Here is a 21,405-nt window from a genome sequence, read left to right on the forward strand (position 1 = left end):
AAACCTTCATAGCTCCCACCTAGTCTTCTAAAAGCTATTAATCTCCCCCCAAATCATTAACTCTCCCCTAAGAGGCAGGAGGAGAAGGGGATGACAAAGGATGAGATGGCTGGATGCCATCACTGACTCGATGGATGTGAGACTGAGTGAACTCCGGGCGTTGGTGATGGACAGGGAGGCCTGGCGTGCTGCGGTTCATGGGGTCGCAAAGAATCGGACATGATGACTGAGCAACTGAACTGAACTGAACTGAAGAGGTATACATCCTCCTCTTCTTCGTCTATTAAGATGGTACTTAAGTTTGAATTCTAAGCCACTTCTTTAAGTCACTTGTTGGTCTTGGGTATTTCCCATGGGTATGTGAGGTATATGTGTTAATAAACTTCTGTTTGTTTTTCTCTTGTTAATATGGTTTTTATTATAGGGGTCTCAGACAAGAACTCAAAAGAGTAATTTTCTTCCCCTAAAAGGGTAACCTCAAACAAAAAGGGGCAGGTTTGGTAGATAAAAATCCCAGTCTCCTTGCCATCAGTGGGATGATTCTTAAGTGGGTTCTCCATGGTCTCTCAAAGATTTCACAGCTAGACTGTTTATTGATGCACTTTATAGATTTTCTTCCCTTCCTACCTTTTTTCTCGACTCCCTCATGGTGCTTTCTGGAAAAATAAACCCCCAATAAATTCTTTGAACCCAGATACTTGCATCAGAGTCTGCTTTAGTGAGAACACATCTAAGAAAGATATGGGAAACATGAGGGAGGTCTACTGGGCTGCAATAGGTGACTCACTGGAAGGAAAGGAGTGGGTCAGAGAAATCTAGAATCGTACCTCTATTTCTGTCTGCATCTCAGGGTTGATGTTGGTGACACTCACAAAGGTGCTGGCTAGAGAAGTTCAAGCAGATTAACCTAGACATACACAATGGAAACTTTCATTAGTAGTTGGATATTTAGTTACGGAGGTCAAGAGAAAGATCTTTGCTGGAGCTATGATTTGGGGATCAAGGACATGTAAGCAGTTAACTGAAGTCTCAAAATCACCAAAGTGTTAGGATTTGACTGGTATGAGTAAGGAAAGACACACTGCTGTCTAAGCAGAGCAGAGGGTGAATGAGTGAGACTGCAGAGGGCTTAAGCTAGAGAGGTGCCCACAAAGATGGCTAAGAAGGAATGGCCAAGTAGGAAGGAAGAGAAGAGAGGAGAAAGTTGTGAAAGCTAAGATAGGCAAGTCCTAAAGGAACGGTCCTGGTAACAAGTACTGCAGCAGCTCTTATTAGATAGGGGCAAAAAGGGCAGGAAGACTGAGGGATTATCACACTTGGGAAGTTGCAAAGAGCAGCCCAGAGGAAGAGTTTGGAGGATATGCATCAAGGTGGCCTAAAGGCAGAAATGAACTGATCTCAATTCTTACTCTGCCTGGAACCCTACGGTGAGCTCACATCCTTCCTCACTTAAACAGGAAAGCCACAGTCTGTGAGGCCCTCAGAGGGAGGTGCCTGTAGTCCATTCAGTAGCCTGCAGACTTTGCTTTGGGTTCCAAAGAGAATTCTTTTTTAAGTCTCAGCAAAGCTCTTCTGGTATCAGCTGAGCAGTCCCCACAGGCAGAGCACTGTGTCCAGGGAGGCAGAGATATGGAGATGAACAAAGTGAAGCTTCTGTCCATCAGGGATCTTTGGTCTAGCAGGCCAGTTGTTATACATCTGGTACTCACACATAAAGTAGAGAGTGGCGGATCCCAGAGAAAAGCTCCATTTTTCTACATTTCTCCTGTGCCTTCCATTTTTAAAAATAAATTCTTCTTTGTGAGTTTATAACTTTCATAAAACTCTTTATAAAACACGATGGAGTGTCCTCAGTGGAATCAGCGGCCTGGCTTTCCCAGGACTGGGCATAAAGATGAATTTCATGCAAACTCCCCTTATCCACTTGCCAACACTGAGGCTCTTTTCTTGTCCATGTAGTAGATTTCTGTATGTGATTTAGAGTTTATAGGATTTTCCAGTTGTATTTGTTTTTTACAACAATCTTCTTATATAGGCAGGGAAGGGTTTTTTAAAATTATTTTTTTAATTCCTATACCATAAAATTCAGTGTTATTTTATTTTACTTTTTTTTTTTTTTAGCATTTTCACAGAGTTGGGCAAGGATCATAATCATCTAATTCCAGAAAATTTTCATCTCTCCAAAAAGAGGCTACATGTCCATTAGAAGTTACTCCCCATTCCTGCCTCATCTACTCCCAAACTCTGGCAACCTTTAAGCTTCTCCCCATCTCTATGGATTTGCCTATTCTGGACATTTCAAGGCTTCCCCTGCAGTTCAACTGGTAAAGAATCTGCCTGTCTCTCTAGGCAGGAGACCCTGGTTCAGTCCCTGGGTTGGGAAGATTCCCTGGAGAAGGGATAGGCTACCCAGTCCCGTATTCTTGGACTTCGCTGGTGGCTCAGATGGTAAAGAATCCACCTGCGATGCAGGAGACCTGGGTTCAATCCCTGGGATGGGAAGATGCCCTGGAGGAGGGCACGGCAACCCACTCTACTATTCTTGCCTGAAGAATCCCCATGGACAGAGGAGCCTGGCAGGCGGCAGTCCAGGGGGTCCATACCCATCAGAAGCTACTCCTCATGCCTGCTTCATATCTTACTCTCAGACTCTGGCAACCATTAATGTGCTCTCCATCTGGATGGATTTGCCTGTTTTGGACATTTCACGTAAGTGGGATCACAAGATGTGGCACTTAGTGACTGACTTCTGTCATTTAGCACAACATTTGCAATGTCCTGCCACACTGCAACCTGCGTTAGTATTTCATTCATTTTATTGTTGAATAATATTTCACTGTATGTGCTGTATTAGTCGTTCAGTACTGTCTGACTCTTTGCAACCCTTTGGACTGTAGCTCACCAGGCTCCTCTGTCCTAGGGACTTTCCAGGCAAGAATACTAGAGTGGTCGCCATTTCCTCCTCCAGGGGCTCTTCCTGACCCAGGAATGGAACCCAGGTCTCTTGCACCTCCTGCAATGCAAGAGCCATCGGGGAGGCCCGTTCCATTGTATGGATGGACCATATGTGTTTATCCATTAATTAACTGATGGACATTTGGGTTGTTTCCACTTTGGGGCTATTATAAATAATGCCACTATGAACATTAGTGTACAAGTTTTTATGTGGACATATGTTTTCAGTTTTCTTGGATAGATACCCAGGAGTGGAATGGCTGGGTCATATAGCAACTCTATGTGTAAGTTCTGAGGAACCGTCAGACTCTTTTTCCATATAAAATGTACCATTTTACATTCTCACTGCAATTTGTATGAGGTTTCCAATTTCTTCACATGCTCACCAGTACTCTTCTTTTTACCATTGATATGATTCAAGACACATTTTATTACCCCCATTTCACAGATAAAAAAGGATGGTGCTACACAGCAATTAACTAGAAAAGCCAGGGCTCAAATAATAGTTTTCAAATTCTGAGACCAGATTTTTTCCTGTGATAAACAAAGTCATTTTGAAACCATTTATGTGTTATAAGGCATAGACTGAATCTCTTAACAAACTCAGGTGTGATAACTCAGGAAGTGTATGAATTTTACAACACACATCTCCTCACAAATGCATATGTGTGTGCATACTGCACACATCCATGGATGTGTGCCCATTCATTGTGTTACTGGTTTAATAATGTACCCAACAGAATACCAATGTGTTAATAGCAATGAGAAGCTTTCACAGAAGCTGAACTTAAATTACAGTGACAACTTTGATGTTGAGAGAAGATGATTTGTTAGCATTAAAATTTTGTCTTTGGAGTTCTTCAGGTCGATTCAGAGTGTGATTCTAGCTTGTGGTTCAAAAGATGTGGACACTTTTACTCATGCTATCAGATCCGGGTTATTCTAGAAAGCAGCACAGTCTTATCTAAAGCTGAAGCAACTGAGTTTTTAAATTTCTTAAACTGTCACAAAGCAGAGTATCTTTAAAGTTTCTTTAGTGTATAGGTCCGTAGAAAAATACATATTTGAAACTTAGGCATTCCTTTGATTACTATTTCAGACAAATCTGTCAAACTTAGAAATGCTGTCATACAGCTTGTGTGAACAGAACAATAAAATTGATAGTGTCTGGCCCCCAAATTAGTCCTTGACAATTTTTTAATAGAGATAATATAGATATATTTTGAGTCACAACAGCATCCCCTCATTTATCATAGGAAATGGACTAAATATATTTTCTTGTTTAATGCCAAAGAAGGGTGTTGATGAAATATGTCAGAGCCCTCACACCAAATGAAAATGTCTAGGCGGGGAGAAATCAACTTCACAAGACAGTGAAGACTGCATTTTGAGAGTTTCCCCCTTCCTATTGAAATAAAAACAATCAAATGTGAAAAATAAGTGAAGGCATGACATAAACATGGAATTGTTCATTTCAGACGCTTATTCGTCTTGTTTCACACTAACACTATCACAGTGAACAGTTAGAACACATCTCTAAGTAATTTATAGCAAGTCTATGATGTTATATTTTGGTGATAATGTCACTGCTGCCACTGCTAAGTCGCTTCAGTCGTGTCCGACTCTGTGCGACCCCATAGACGGCAGCCCACTAGGCTCTACCGTCCCTGAGATTCTCCAGGCAAGAACACTGGAGTGGGTTGCCATTTCCTTCTCCAATGCATGAAAGTGAAAAGTGAAAGTGAAGTCGCTCAGTAAGTGTCCGACTCTTCACAACCCCTTGGACTGCAGCCCACCAGGCTTCTCCATCCATGGGATTTTCCAGGCAAGAGTACTGGAGTGGGGTGCCATTGCCTTCGGATAATGTCACAGGTATGTAATATTAGGGAGAGTTCTGCTGAATTTGATCTTAAATAATTCTCCTAAGTAATGGCTTACTGTATTCAAATATGTGCTCACTGAAACCATGGGCTTCCCTGGTGGCTCAGCTGTAAAGAACCCACCAGCAATGCAAGAGATGCGGTTCAATCCCTGGGTCAAGAAGATCTCCTAGAGAAGGAAACACAATCCACTCCAGGATTCTTGCCTGGGAAATCCCACGGACGGAGGGGCCTGGCAGGCTACAGTCCCTGGGGTCACAAAAGAGACACAATTTAGTGACTAAGCAACCACAACAACTGGAAACATTGGCAAGTGTGTGCTTTCTTTTATCTGTTGCCTGATGCATTTGGTTTTTAGTTACACAGAGGAAGAAATACTTGCACAGCTTTCTCTGCATTGTTCAGAAGAAGGTTTCTAACTACCTGTAATTTTAAAAATATGTTATATGGCAGTTGAGTTAGAATTCCAAGTAACAAAATAAAATCAGAACCTTAGATTTATTTAGATTTAGTTTTTGTAAAGAAAAACTGTCAGAATGCCTTTCTCCAGGAATGTTATGCTTTTCTGTCCAAAAAAAAAAAATGTAAGTTCTGCGACAATGCACATAAAAGTTGTGAGTAGGGGAGAAAGTGTCTGCCTAGTCAGTCACGTAAGTCAGACCAATCTGGGCATCAGTGAGATATCAAACCAACAAGCACTCCATGCCTCAAAGCCTTTCACGCCTCAAGATTCCACTGAAAATCCTCGTTCAGTATGCTGGCTTGCCAGATACACAAACCATCACTTACACACAGTTACCAGATTCTGCCTTTGTGCTGCTGGTAAATGGGCAGTAATAAGACTACCTTAATATTGCTAATAGATCTTAGATCTAATGCTTATAGCATGAACAAGGTAAATCATTGATGTTACAGAAGAAAAGAAATAAGCTTTCCTCCAAAGAATAAATACCGTATGGCACTGGAAGAAAGCTAGCCTTCCTGTCTCTCTCACTTTGACCCACAAATACCCATGAATAGATATGACTGAAGTAGTGGCAATTATAGATAATCAGATACACAAATCTCTATAAAATTTAGATGAGAAAATATTGATAGAGCCTCTACTTTTCCCTGAAAGGCATCACCAAGAACCCTTAGTTTATGCAAATGGCGTAGAGGTATTTCTTCGATTTTTCCAAAAGGAAACTGAATTCAAATGTAGTTTGTACCATTGCATATGGTTTGTGGCACTCTGCTAGGCTCTTGTGTGTTAGATTGTGAGGTATGTAGATTCACACTCATTTTAAAATAATGTAACTGATCTACAAGCAGTTGTGGTCATTTCTACAAGGTCTGAGAGGCCCTCCTTGAACTGTCCTGCCTGTACTCTTAATGCTGGGTCAGCCTATGGGCAGAGAAGCATGTGTCCAGCACGTGATGGCAAAGTGGAGACACCAGAAGCTGTGCATTTCCTATTAGGACAACTCTGTGAGACAGTTTTTATGATAGTTCAATTTAAAGAGAAAACAATAGCTATAATTGAGGGGAAATCAGAGTGTTACTGGGTTCCCTTGCAGCTTTTTTCACTCTCCAGCACAGTTTTCATTTTTAAATACACATACTATGTCTGGAACCTCTAAAGGCTCTATTCAGGAAATTCTGTTTCTACAGTTGGGAACACGTACAAGGTTGTTAAATAGTTTTAGCAATTGCATCTATGACTCCTAAAAAACAAAGATGTATATACTATACACACACGATATATATGTTATATACATAGTATTTCATATATGAACATATATATTATATATAATGTACATATGATATATATACACACACACATACATATATAGTATTAAAATACATATATAACCAAATTCTGTAGTAACGGACAAATAAGTGTAGTTCCAATATCCATGTTGGTTGATATTTTTTATTTATGTTAAAAATAAGACAAAAACAAAATAACAAGGATATGTATCAAAACTTTGACTCACTTGTCAATATGTGAGCAGCTTCTTTGTCAAATAGAATAATGGTTTTCAAATACTAGAGAAAGAGTTCTGTGATTTCTTGTGGTTTTCACAATGTAACAGCTATAGACACAACACACTTAATCTGCTTTATTAACATTTTTCATCATTTTTCTTAAGTCAAGATAATTGACAAAACAATAAACTAACCCCAAGTTACAAATTTGCTGATTTCTGCAGTGTAAATACTTTCATCCTGGCCAATTTAAAGTGACTTATGCAGTGTCACTGAATGCAGAATTGGGAAGAGAGGTAAGGCAGCCACCATCATACAGCATTTCTACCATTCGGTTATCATAGACATAAATAAACCCAAGATTACAGACAATAGTAAAATGTAATAAAGTCATTATGAGTGATATGTGTCAATATATAAAATTTAATTTTGTATAATTTGCTTTTAATATAGGCTATGTTTTACCCACTGGCTTATAAAATTCATGGAATTGTATCCGTACAAGTAAATATAAGCCAGTACTACTGCAGGTATATACATAATTTAAGATATGTCTATACTGACCTACGTGTGCATGTATGTATGTGAGAGTATATTTTTTTCCAGCAAATGCACAAAACTGCCAAGAAAAATAACTGAAGGAGCTGAAGGAAATGAAAGAGCACATACTGAAAGAGGGTTGTGTCAATTCTGCCAAGAAAGGAAGACTCCGCTGTGATTCCACTATCTAAACATGGGTCAAAATGGTTCTGCGACTGAACAGTAAACACACAGTACTCAGCCTACTATCCTTTTCATTTACATCCCCAAAAGAAGCAAAATATTCTGCCTCAATTCTTATTTTACTAGAGGCATTTGGTTTAAAAATCTTGGGCTATGGAGCAAGACAAAGCTCTGGTTAAGAGTCTCAATTCTATTAACAAAGGGGAAATAGGGGGAGGGATAAACTAGGAGTTTGGAATTAACATACACACTACAATGTATACTACAAATAAGACAGACGACCAATGAGGACCTACAGTATAGCACAGGAAACTGTACTCAATATTGTGTAATAACCTATAAAGGAAAGTAATCTGAAAAGATTGTGCATATATGGATATGCTTTATATGCATATGCTTTTGAACTGTGGTGTTGGAGAAGACTCTTGAGAGTCCCTTGGACTGCAAGGAGATCCATCCAGTCCATCCTAAAGGAAATCAGTCCTGAATACTCATTAAAAGGACTGATGGTGAAGCTGAAACTCCAATAGTTTGGAGTTTGGCCACCTGATGCAAAGAACTGACTCATTGGAAAAGACCCTGATGCTGGGAAAGATTGAGGGCAGGAGGAGAAGGGGATGACAGATTATGAGATGGTTGGATGGCATCACCGACCTAATGGACATAAATTTCAGCAAGCTTCAGGAGTTGGTGACAGACAGGGAAGCCTGGCGTGCGGCAGTCAATGGGGTCAGAAAGAGTCAGACATTACTGATTAACTGAACTGAACTGAAATATATATATAATCTGAAATACTTTGCTGTATATATGTGAGCTGAAACTAATGCAACATTGTAAATCAGTTGGACTTCATAAAAAACAAACGAAACAGACAAAAAGAGTCCTAATTTGTATTGATGTTTGGTGTGATGGACACTGTAAAGTATCACTGAGGACAGAAGCTGGCAGTCCCCCAGCTGCTGGAGAGGTTGACAGCAGATAGCCCCTCCAGGAATTGCTCTTGACTGAAGAGGGTGACTTACCCAAGATCATGCCCTTTCCTGGATACGGTCTGCAACCAATGACTATGGTTAAAGGTTTAGACTTTTCGTACCAACCTGCAGGCTTCCCAAGTGGTAGAGCGGTAAAGAATCTGCCTGTCCATGAAGGACAGGTTCAATCCCTGGGTCATGAAGATGTCCTGGAGTAGGAAATGGAAACCCACTCCAGTGTTCTTGCCCGGAAAATTACTGTATTGTCACCTGACTTCCTCCTGTGACCCATTCCACCTCCTTTCCCTTCCGTGGAGGTCTATCACAAAGGCACTTCCCTATTGACCTCCTGCACGCAACACAGCATCCTGGAGAGCTTCATGGGGCCACAGCCTGCAACAATTGGCAAAGCGACCATGGAATAATATAACCCATAAACAAACACCTTTAATTAAAATAAAAAACACTATGTGGGCTCTATGAGTTTCTCATATTTTTACATTTTTTAATAATGTAGAATTATTTCTCATTTCTAGGTCATTTCTAAGACACCACAAGTATGAACTAAATGAATATATTTTCATATAATATTTCAAAACATATTACATTTACTTCCAAACACTTAAACAATAAATATCAATTATTCACAGATTCTTTCAAAAAATTGAAAAGGGGTAACACTTAACTTATTCTATGACAGCATAACCAGACAAGTCATTACAATAAAGGCAAACTACTAAGATCTCTCATGAATACAGATGCAAAAATCCTCAAAAATATTAGGAAAATAAATTCAACCATACATAAAAATAATTAAATTTATCCAAAAATGGCAAGGCTTATTTAATATTCAAAAAACAAGTCATGTAATATACTGTACAAAATAGAAAGAAAACAAACTTAGCTTATCTTTGTCTTTCTTGACCTTGACAATTTTGAAGAGCATTGATTCGTTATTTCTCTGAACTTGCTTCCTTTAGTGTTTACCTGATGATTTCTTGTAACTGAACTGAAGTTATGTTTTTGGCAAGAATATCACAGCAGTGAGGAAGTGCTCTCTTTATTCCATCATATCAAGAGGCTCATGATTTTGATATGTCTTATCACTAATAGTTAATCTTGATCAACTGCTTAAGGTGGTATCAGCTGGGTTTCTCCACTCTAAAGTTAATACTTTTTCTTTAATATTTAATACAAGTCTTGAGGGATCTAATTATAGTTTTGTTGATGGAAAAAAATAATAGAACTTAGCTTTTTGCATTAAGCATGGACCTGATGGAGAAATGGTTCTATTTTAAGGAGTAGAACATGTCACTTATTCTTTATTCAGACTGCTGACCACTTCCATCTCCCCGTGGTATCAAAACATTCCAATAAATTTCAAGCATTTGGTACAGATTCTAGCTCTTCCACTTTAGTAGGGAAATATCCATAGTACATAACTTTTACAAAGAGTCATTTCTGTATTTTCACTGTTTTGAAGGCCTTTTGTAGTGGTTTGTCTCAGCTGTTCCTCCAGACAGATTTCTGATCAACTATCAGATGTGCAGGACAGCAAAAAAGACACAGATGTGTATAGCGGACTTTTGGACTCAGAGGGAGAGGGAGAGGGTGTGAATATTTGGGAGAATGGCATTGAAACATGTATAATATCATGTAAGAATCGAAATGCCAGTCTATGTCTGATGCAGGATATGACACGCTTGGGGCTGACGCGCGGGGATGACCCAGAGAGATGTTGTGGGGAGGGGGGTGGGAGGGGGGCTCATGTTTGGGAACACATGTACACCTGTGGTGGATTCATGTCAATCTATGCCAAAACCAATACAGAATTGTAAAGTAAAAAAATAAAAAATAAAAATAAAAAAATAAAAAAATAAAAAAAAATAAAAATCATGACTACATATTAGATTTTATTGAATGTCTTTTTTTTTTTTTTTTACTTTGTTTTACTTTACAATACTGTATTGGTTTTGCCTTTTTAGCATTAATGTTAGTGGTAAGATTTAAGAATTAATATGTAAATTATATTGATTTCCTAATATTAAGCTATGCTTATATTCCTGCAATAACTTGGTCATGATTATTTCTTAATATGCTGAAATTCTTTGTATTAATATTTTATTTAGGTTTTCAAAAAAAAAAACAAAAAACAAACCTGATCTGCAGAAAGAGCTCTTGTGACCTTTTTATAGGGCCAGTCATGTAATCATTTATCTTTATAAATGTATTAATATGTTAACTGAGATCTCTGTTATTACCATTTCATAGAACTACCATTTGTTGGATATACTCAGCTCTCTTGCCTTCTGAGCTTCTCAAAGATTCAGGAATCATAAAAGTAAGGTAAAAAAAAAAAATAATAGAATGATGGTGAGATAACTTCCCCGAAATACAATAACAATAAAAGCTGCAGCATCTAGAAATGTTGTGAAACCATTTAATAACAACAGTGAAAATTACTACTAGTAGAATGCAAGCTCCATAAGGGCCAACATATCCCAACAACTTGGAACAGTGATTGAAACATGTCTGTTGCTCAATACACTATGGTGGACAAATCACCATGAATAAACCTTACCAGGTAGTCCCCTAAGCTTTCTATAAATACTGTTTTACTTTAGCTTCATGGAAACCCTAGGATGTATATACTAATATCATGAATCACTGTTTTTCGTATTTTTTAAACATCTAAGTTTGTCTTATTATGGAACATTTCAAACAGGCACAAAAAATAGGAGAAAACATTACACAGTGGACCCTCCGTAACTGTAGGTGCAGAACTGTGCAGATGGGCAGCTGACAGTACCAGGTCATTTTATATCAGGGACTGAGCATCCTTGAGTTCTGGTGCCTGTGGGGGTCTTGGAACCAAACCCTTGAGGATATGGAAGGATGTCTATAATAAACACCCATATACCCATCTATTCCTGTTACAGTAATCAGTTATTGATATGTGTCATCTCTTCTATTTATAGTGTTATTCAAGAATATTCAATTCCTCTGCAGAAGAAAATATCTATGGAACGTATGAAACTCATATAGTGAGTAATGATAAAAACTAAGAAGGTAGATTTTGAGGTACAGGTAGGATTCACAGAATGTCAAATACTTTTCTAAGTTAATAAACTCTAAGATATGACCAGTGATAGAAGGGATGAAACAAACAAAAGTGTCATCTCTAAACAGAAAGGGACAATAAGACCAAGTCATGAGCATGAATCATGCCAGCTCTAGGAGAGGATCACCTCCGTGATATGAGCTCTAAAGTTACTTTCAATTTCTGATACCCATCATGGTCTTGCTTTGTATTACGTCTGCTCTGACTTAGAAATACAGATGCTGTCCATCAACTAACTGATGAGCCAGTGGCAGCCGGTGCCCTTGCTCCTGTGTCTTTATGATGGAGCAGATGCGTGTTGTTGGCCCCAGGTACTCGCCATCTGCCAAGTTGCCTGCTCAAACTTCAACTCCGGTCTCCATATCCAGACTGTAATAGAAAAGGCTGAGTTGGCAGAGAGAGAAGGCATGAAAACACTATGTATAGGTGCTCCTTCCACTCCTTGTCACCCCCCAAATGCATTAAAGTACCCCCTCTCTGTCCCCTAGTTTATTTTCCCTCAATTGAAAAAACTATGTCGGTCATGATGCCTAGTTTGGGCTATAAGCTTTTCTGTTGTATAGCCTTTAGGATAGCTTGCAGCAAGGAAGCCCCCCAAACAATGGACTCAGAAGAAATGAAGAGACTGCACTAAGGTTATTCAACTAAAATATCAGCGATTAATATACTCCTCTGCTGCTGCTGCTGCTGCTGCTGCTGCTGCTGCTGCTGCTGCTGCTAAGTTGCTTCAGTCGTGTCCAACTCTGTGCGACCCCACAGACTCCGCCGTCCCTGGGATTCTCCAGGCAAGAACACTGGAGTGGGTTGCCATTTCCTTCTCCAATGCATGAAAGTGAAAAGTGAAAGTGAAGTCGCTCAGTTGTGTCTGACTCTTCGCGACCCCATGGACTGCAGCCCACCAGGCTCCTCCGTCCATGGGATTTTCCAGGCAAGAGTACTGGAGTGGGAATATACTCCTCTATGTAAGTCCTAATTATAACCACAACAGTATACCATTTTCATGAAACACCTTCCAAGCAAAAATTTTACCCTTTAGTCATTTTACAAGTGAGTGTGTGTGTGTGTGTGTGTGCGTGCGCGTGTGTGCACTTTAAAAACAAAGATAGCTAGGGTGTAACTTGAACCCAATCTGTAATAAATCTTCCATTAAAAAAAAAATCCTGTTTTCAACTCTATTGAATTGTACATAAACAAGTCTAGAGAGCTTTCTCGATACTGAGAAATTTATTTTTACTTTAAAATTTTTATTGGTTTTATTTGTTTTGCTCTTTTAGTATCTCAGTTGAACAGCTCAAGAATAGCTTAGATTCCATTCATTGAAATTGCTCTTCTAAAAAAAAACATATCTGAACATTTGCAAGAAAAAAATGCACAGTTCAAAGCCATTGCCTTTGCTCTACACTATTAGCTCTCTGGATGTATGTAAAAATTGCCCGTTGTTCAAACCAAATGGCAGGCCTGGGACTCTGTGGTCCATGTTTTGAATTGACTATTTCCTCATGATACAGTGATCTAATAACTGCTTCTCAGGTCTGGGAAAAATAAAACATTCAAGACAAAAGCTTGCATTGCAAATCTGCTTACTGTTTCCATACAAATTTCACTACAGTATACTTTCTTTGACAGTGTCCTTGGCTAGTATTTCCTCTGAAAGACACTGTTGTAGAAACTAGTGATGATATTCCTGAGAACATTCTCTAGTCTGATAAAAGAACTGAAAATTGTTAAGTTGACAAATCTAGCCAAATTGAGATACTTTATACTTTCACTTTTAAATATATTTTCCTTGGTCTTTGCTGGTAGATTTTTATATGCAGAATGCAAAAGTGACTAAAAATAAGTCTTGCAACATTGTGAAAATTGCTTAGTCGTGTCTGACTCTGAAAACCCACTGGGCTGTAGTCTGCCAGGCTCCTCTGTCCATGGGATTCTCCAGGCAAGAATACTGGAGTGGGTATTCATTCCCCTCTCCAGGAGATCTTCCTGACCCAGGGATTGAACCCAGGTCTCCTGCATTGCAGGCAGATTCTTTACCGTCTGAGCCACCGGGAGGAGATGAAACAAAAAGTTTCAGATACTCATATAGAAAGGACTGATATTGTAAGACTGTTGAAGAAAACATAAGATAACATATTACCTAAAATTTTTAAAGAAGATAATTAGAAAGAATTCTTATATTGGAATAAAACCAAAAGTAGCCTCATAAACAAATGACTCTGCCAAAATGCATCTCCTAACTGATGAATGATTTTACGTACTTGCAACTTTAGGTGGCCAACTTTTTTGTAGTTTGCATGATGAATCAAAATTTGGTATTATGAAATGTTGAGAACAAATTCAACCTAGGTGACATTATATTGTGATACTATTTATACACTATTGAAGTATTAACACTCACTTCCATAATTCTATGCATTCCAGAGAATTTCACACTGTCATTAATTACCATCTTTATAACATCTACATCACACTATACTTAAAAAGCAGAAATTTGGATGGCTGAATTCAAGAATAAAAGTCTTTAGACAGCTTGTGTCTAGCATAGTAATCTATCAGAATGGAGGCTCAGCTGCCCACAGATATAACCTGCTTGAAAATATGACTCTTGGGCTACCCTCCTTTCCCTTTCTCACTTTTTTTTCTCTCTGACAGTGCTTCCTGTTTTCCTCCTAAATAAAGTATTTGTACACAAATCCTTTTCTCAGGGTCTGCTTCCAAGGGAACCCAAATAATATATCAATTTTCAAAATCAACATAGTGAGTGTAATATGAAAGAGATATAAAAGGAAAGTGACAGAGTAAAATTCTGTTTTTTCAACATGTAAAGACTCTGGTACAATTACATATTGCCTAATGCAGCATGTAAGGAATTAAGCAGCATATTATGGAGTAGTCTACTGGTTGCTTCCTTACCTGGAATCATCCTCCAGAGAACATTTGCAGATGCAGACTCAAACACGTGGAATGTATTGCCCACCATAAGTGCCACCGTCATCATGACTGACTGATTTTCTCTGGGAAAATTCTCAGCAAACTAAGCACAGCTCAGTTCTGTTCAGTTCAGTCACTCAGTCGTGTCTGACTCTTTGCGACCCCATGAATTGCAGCACGCCAGGCCTCCCTGTCCATCACCAACTCCCAGAGTTCACTCAAACTCATGTCCATCCAGTCAGTGATGCCATCCAGCCATCTCATCCTCTGTCGTCCCCTTCTCCTCCTGCCCCCAATCCCTCCCAGCATCAGGGCCTTTTCCAATGAGTCAACTCTTCACATGAGGTGGCCAAAGTATTAGAGTTTCAGCTTCAGCATCAGTCCTTCCAATGAACACCCAGGACTTATCTCCTTTAGGATAGACTGGTTGGATCTCCTTGCAGTCCAAGGGACTCTCAAGAGTCTTCTCCAACACCACAGTTCAAAAGCATCAATTCTTTGGCATTCAGCTTTCTTCACAGTCCAACTCTCACATCCATACATGACCACTGGAAAAACCATAGCCTTGACTAGACAGACCTTTGTTGGCAAAGTTATATCTCTGCTTTTGAACATGCTATCTAGGTTGGTCATAATTTTCCTTCCAAGGAGTAAGCACCTTTTAATTTCATGGCTGCAATCATCATCTGCAGTGATTTTTGGAGCCCCCCAAAATAAAATCTGACACTGTTTCCCCATCTATTTCCCAAGAAGTGATAGGACCAGATGCCATGATCTTAGTTTTCTGAATGTTGAGCTTTAAGCCAACTTTTTCACCCTCCTCTTTCACTTTCATCAAGAGGCTTTTTAGTTCCTCTTCACTTTCTACCATAAGGGTGGTGTCATCTGCATATCTGAGGTTATTGATATTTCTCCCGGCAATCTTGATTCACTAAGCACAAACGTCCCTTAACTTTCATGGTAGATCAGTAATATATTAAGAGCAAAAAGACTGTTTTTTACGTACACTGTTGTTTATAAACAGGTTTCCACTTACATTACTGTCCAGCAAAACATGATCTCACCAGATGGCTGGTCAGCCCACATGCTGCAACGTCCCTGACCTGCACCCCCGACAGTGTGATTGCCCAAAACCACCCTCACAAAATGCTCCCTACAAGACAGTACTATTGAGGACCATTTAGAGCAAGAGAGAGCGGGGCAGGGAAGAGAGACATAAAGCAGCAGAGAAAAGGAAAAAGGAAAGGGACAATGGGTAGAGCCACTGGATTTAGAATTCCTCATTTCAAATCCCACCTCCGTTCACTGTTGGAGGTGAGACTTTAGGTACTTTACTTATTGTCTTTTTGGCTCATATTCTCCATCTGTAAAGTGCAAGAAACCATAGACCCTAACTCAGGATTGCTCTGAGATTAAATAACTGAAACACAGTGTCTGGCACAAAGTGAAAAACTACTAGCTATTCTTATTATATTTCGTGGCTAAATGACTGATTTCTTTCTTCTAACACAAGCCATTGCTCTGATGTGGCCATTGGAAGATACAAGTTGTATCATATATGAAAATACAAGTTTGGGCGTATAAGTTTCCCAAGCGTGATCTGTGAATGTACGATCACCCCGTGCTTTCCCGCCTCATCACTGCTGTCCATTCTTGGTCACTTGCCATTCCCAGCAACAATAAGCAACAATAAGTAGATGAGAATATTATTTCATATTTTGTACCCTTCTTCCCAATTGGGACATTTCCTAAGAGGTGAGTGTAGGGAACAAAGTGGAAGGAAAAGTTCTGATTTAGCCTTCCCCTGACCCTCCTTGGCAAAATCAAAGGAAACACAGGGAGTCAGCTAGAGAATTCGAATAACAAACGAAGCATAGAAATGCAGGGCTGTAAACTGTAAAGTGAAGCACAGATGTAAAGTTGCTTTCCTTCTTGGTGCTTATTAATAGTAACGCCAGTTATACAGCTGTGAGAACCCCAGATAGGAAAGACACAGACACTTAGCATCATCCTTTTCAAATGAGAGAACTGAAAACCAAGACTAGATGTTGTCTAAAAATAATGAGAAGATGAGACTGATGGCACTGCGGAAGAGGGTGCTTTGAGAGAGAGAGTGGGCTGGGAAAATTGTGATATCAAGGTAGTTGGAGGCGTGGAGGCAACAAATTAAAGGGTCAGTTTTTTAAGGCTGAAGAAGTCTTCTTGAAGAAAGGGCTGCATTGATTGATGTGGCCTGTAATGGAAACTCAGATAATGGAATAAAACCAGCATTTAAGAATTTCAGCCTGAGAACTCATTGCCATGGCAACCCTCTCAGAAGGGAACTTGTAAAAGAAAATAAGATTCACTTGACTATGCCTTAAAATGAAAACCTACACTACAGTGAAACAATTAAATACAAAATTCCAAAACTGCTTATTGCCACAGTGCCTAGAGGTATAGTAGGTCTGGCAGCTCTTCCACTAGAATTCTCAAAATTTATTGACTCATGGAGGCAACATCGTCTAGCTTTGAGGAAACTGTTGGCATTGGATGTTTCCTACCAGTGAAGATTTGCAATTGTTTTCATCCTATAAATCATCTAGATGCATGCTCATATGTAAACCACAGTGGTATATACCATTCAAACAAGTACCTTACTTTAGTCTGCCCATAGTCACAGAAAACTACCAAATTCATACATCAATTATTACTTAGACTTCATGGGAAAATCATTTTTAGCCCAACTAAAATCTGTTTTATATTTGCATCATAATCATTTTAATAAAAACATCTATTTTTAATTACATGTTTTCATTCAAAGAAGACTTCCCAGGTGACAGTAGTGGTAAGGAATCCACCTGCCAATGCAGAGACACCGGTTCAATCACTGGGTCGGGAAGATTCCCTGAAGGAGGGCATGGCAACCGATTCCTGTATTCTTGCCTGGAGAATTTCATAGACAGAGGAGGCTGGAGGGCTACTGTCCATAGGATCGCAAAGAGACATGACTGAAGTGACTTGGTATGCACACATTCAAGGAAGGTCAGACTGGATACACTACATTTGTCAGTGAAAACACATTTTCTTAAGTACCTAATATGATTGACAAGCACGAATCTATGCCTTTTAACTGATGCTGAGAGAAGAAATCAGTTTCTGAATGGCAAGGATTAGGTTCCTAAAATTGAACCTGGTCATAAAACAATTTGCCACTGAGGAATTTAAAATAATATTGCAAAAATAGAGAGAGAGATGTCAAGAATAAGATAAAAACCATTATATTTCTATGCTCAGTTAAACAAAAACAATAAAAGCCCCACATGACATATAAGATGGTGTATATGCCATTTTAATAACTCTATATCAGCATCGAATGCTACATGAGAGAATGGATACAGTATTATTAACTTCTGTTTACCAGGACTTTTTACCTAGAATTTTTTACTTCCTGCCTTCAACCCTATCTCCACCCTTGAGGTTTCACCAAGATTTTCATCAGTGTAAACAATTTCCATTTGTATATTTTATCTAATACACATTCAAAAGGATATTCTGTATATGTTCAATCCTCCTCCAGTCCCACAACATCCTTTTAATTTTCTCAGGATATATTTTTCCCTAGAAAGCAAAATCATTTAGTTGTTTGCCTTCATGAGCAATTGACGGTTCATTTCTCAAGTCACATGTATTAGAATACTGTGGTTTGGAGGGCTCAGCCTTGGCCACTAGACATTTACAGACAGTGACAGCAAGACTGCTCATGTAAATTATATCATAAGATGTGCCGTACTAAGTCACTTCAGTCGTGTCTGACTTTGTGCGACCCCATGAACTGTAGCCCGCCAGGCTCCTCTGTCCGTGGGATTCTCCAGGAAAGAATACTGGAGTGGATTGCCATTCCTTTCTCCTGGGATCTTCCCGGGATGGAACTGGCGAGTCTTAAATCTAACCTGCATTGGCAGGTGTCTTCTGTACCACCAGCACCACCTGGGAAGGCCATCATAAGATGTAAAGGAATTTAATTATTTTCTGTTGCTTTGGCAGCAACACAAAATCACTTTTAACAACATATTTAAGGATTTTTTTTTTTCATGTTGAGTCCTGAGAGATTTACTTTCTGGAGTAGCTATCCATTCTTAAACAGTTAAAAGCCAACTTATGTAAATACAACCAAATATTCAAAACTAAAAATGAGTAAAACATTGATTTAAAAAAGAATACTGTGGTTCTAAGACTTGGATCTTTTTTTTTTTTTTTTGATACCTATCTTTACCTTTTACTGAGAAAATCTGCCTCCTTGACTTTTCATTTTTTTTTTTGTTTCCCTATGCCTATTGCCAGGTCATCCTATTTCTAATTATCCGCCACACTAAGCCTTACACTTTATGCCTATCTTGGAATCAACATTCTCAAGGTTGTCAAGAATGTATACAAAAGTAAATTTGCATGTATTTGAATTTTGCCCAAGGGGAATTTATGGTTGGAGGAAAATAACTGAATATTTGAAGTAATTTGGAAGGAATAAGGTACTTCCACATACTACATCTAGGAAGCATGAAAGATAGTCAGATTTTTCACCTGAAATTCTTTATGGTAAGACTGAAATGAAAATCATGTTTAAACCCTAAATTTAAACATTCTTTCATATTAATAAAGCTGCACTCATTAATAATTCATAGAAGAGGTCTGCCACTGTAAAATGAACCATTAGATTTATTGATTAATTTATTTTTATTCTCTTACAACCTAAAGCAAACATGTGGGTGCATATTGAAAAAGAGTTGTATATTGAAAAAAAAAAAGAATGGATAGAGGAGAGAAATTTCGGAAAAATTTATCCCTAAATTAACAACAGGAATATTAGAGAATTCCTTGGCCAGTCCCGTGGTTAAGACTCTGTGCTTCCACTGTAGTGGACATGCATTCAATCCCTGATGGGGGAACTAAATAAATAAAAGAAATACTATTCTTTCACAGCAAAAAAAAAAAATTGTATCCACAAATGTAATATTAACCACGTAACTAACTTATTTCTAGACTGTGTTAAGTAACCATCACTTTTCCTTCCTCTCTGTGTAAAAGTACCTCCTGTAGCAAAACTGAAAGGCAGGTCCAGTTCTTTGCACCTCACTTTGCTTTCTGTTTCTTCCAACCTCCCTCCAGACCCCCTTTGAATTCTCTCCCTTTAGGCTGAGGAGTGTAGCACTTTTATCATCCTCTAATTTATCCTGCAAGATGAAAAGTAATTTGATAAATTTCCTCAAATTAAGGTACTAGGAAATTAATTATCTGCCAATCTCATGAGTATTTGCATTTTAAAGGAAAATTGCAGAGAAAGAACAATGTCTGACCATCCTAAATTACTCATTAATTATGGAATTCCAGGTTTCCGTGAGAAGATATTTTAAAGTGATGAGAAAATTAGAGAATACTCTCAAATTGTACAATGGACATGGTGACAGGGCCTATTTATTTTTCTCGATTGTTGGAAGATTGAGACAAATTATGTATGTTGAGACAAAATATACATATTGAGACAAACATTACATCCTGTAGGTCTTCAGTTCCGTTAAATCGCTCAGTCGTGTCCAACTCTTTGAGACCCCATGAATTGCAGCACGCCAGGCCTCCGTATACATCATCAACTCCTAGAGTTCACCCAAACTCAGGTTCATCAAGTCGGTGATGCCATCCAGCCATCTCATCCTCTGTCATCCCCCTTCTCCTCCTGCCCCCAATCCCTCCCAGCATCAGAGTCTTTTCCAATGAGTCAACTCTTTGCATGAGGTAGCCAAAGTACTGGAGTTTCAGCTTCAGCATCAGTCCTTCCAAAGAACACCCAGGGCTGATCTCCTTCAGAATGGACTGGTTGGATCTCCTTGCAGTCCAAGGGACTCTCAAGAGTCTTCTCCAACACCACAGTTCAAAAGCATCAATTCTTCGGTGCTCAGTTTTCTTCACAGTCCAACTCTCACACCCATACATGACCACTGGAAAAACCATAGCCTTGACTAGATGGACCTTTGTTGGCAAAGTAATGTCTCTGCTTTTGAATATGCCATCTAGGTTGGTCATAACTTTTCTTCCAAGGAATAAGTGTCTTTTAATTTCACGGCTGCAATCGCCATCTGCAGTGATTTTGGAGCCCCCCCCAAATAAAGTCTGACTCTGTTTCCACCGTTTCCCCATCTATTTCCCATGAAGTGATGGGACCGGATGCCATGATCTTCGTTTTCTGAATGTTGAGCTTTAAGCCAACTTTTTCACTCTCTTTCACTTTCATCAAGAGGCTCTTTAGTTCTTCTTCACTTTCTGCCATAAGCGTGGTGTCATCTGCACATCTGAGGTTATTGATATTTCTCCCGGCAATCTTGATTCCAGCTTGTACTTCTTCCAGTCCAGCATTTTTCATGAGGTACTCTGCGTATAAGTTAAATAAGCAGGGTGACAGTATACACCCTTGACGTACTCGTTTTCCTATTTGGAACCAGTCTGTTGTTCCATGTCCAGTTCTAACTGTTGCTTCCTGACCTGCATATAGGTGTTGCTGCTGCTGCTGCTGCTAAGTCGCTTCAGTCGTGTCCGACTCTGTGCGACCCCATAGATGGCATCCCACCAGGCTCCCCTATCCCTGGGATTCTCCAGGCAAGAACACTGGAGTGGGTTGCCATTTCCTTCTCCAGTGCATGAAAGTGAAAAGTGAAAGTGAAGTCGCTCAGTTGTGTCCCAGTCTTCGTGATCCCATGGACTGCAGCCTGCCAGGATCCTCCATCCATGGGATTTTCCAGGCAAGAGTACTGGAGTGGGGTGCTATTGCCTTCTCTGGCATATAGGTGTTAGGAGATACCTAAAAGGTCTTGTAACACAGTAT

At 39.2% G+C, this 21,405-nt stretch overlaps 1 protein-coding gene across 2 annotated transcripts in view; it reads right to left on the minus strand.

The window, feature by feature from the left end:
- MACROD2 (mono-ADP ribosylhydrolase 2) overlaps positions 1 to 21,405 on the minus strand; it is a 2,300,803-nt gene that overhangs the window by 963,450 nt on the left and 1,315,948 nt on the right. The gene's annotated exons all lie outside the window — the stretch shown is intronic.

Source organism: Oryx dammah, unplaced genomic scaffold (genome assembly GCF_014754425.2).
Source record: "Oryx dammah isolate SB20612 unplaced genomic scaffold, SCBI_Odam_1.1 HiC_scaffold_10, whole genome shotgun sequence".
NCBI classification, from domain to species: domain Eukaryota; kingdom Metazoa; phylum Chordata; class Mammalia; order Artiodactyla; family Bovidae; genus Oryx; species Oryx dammah.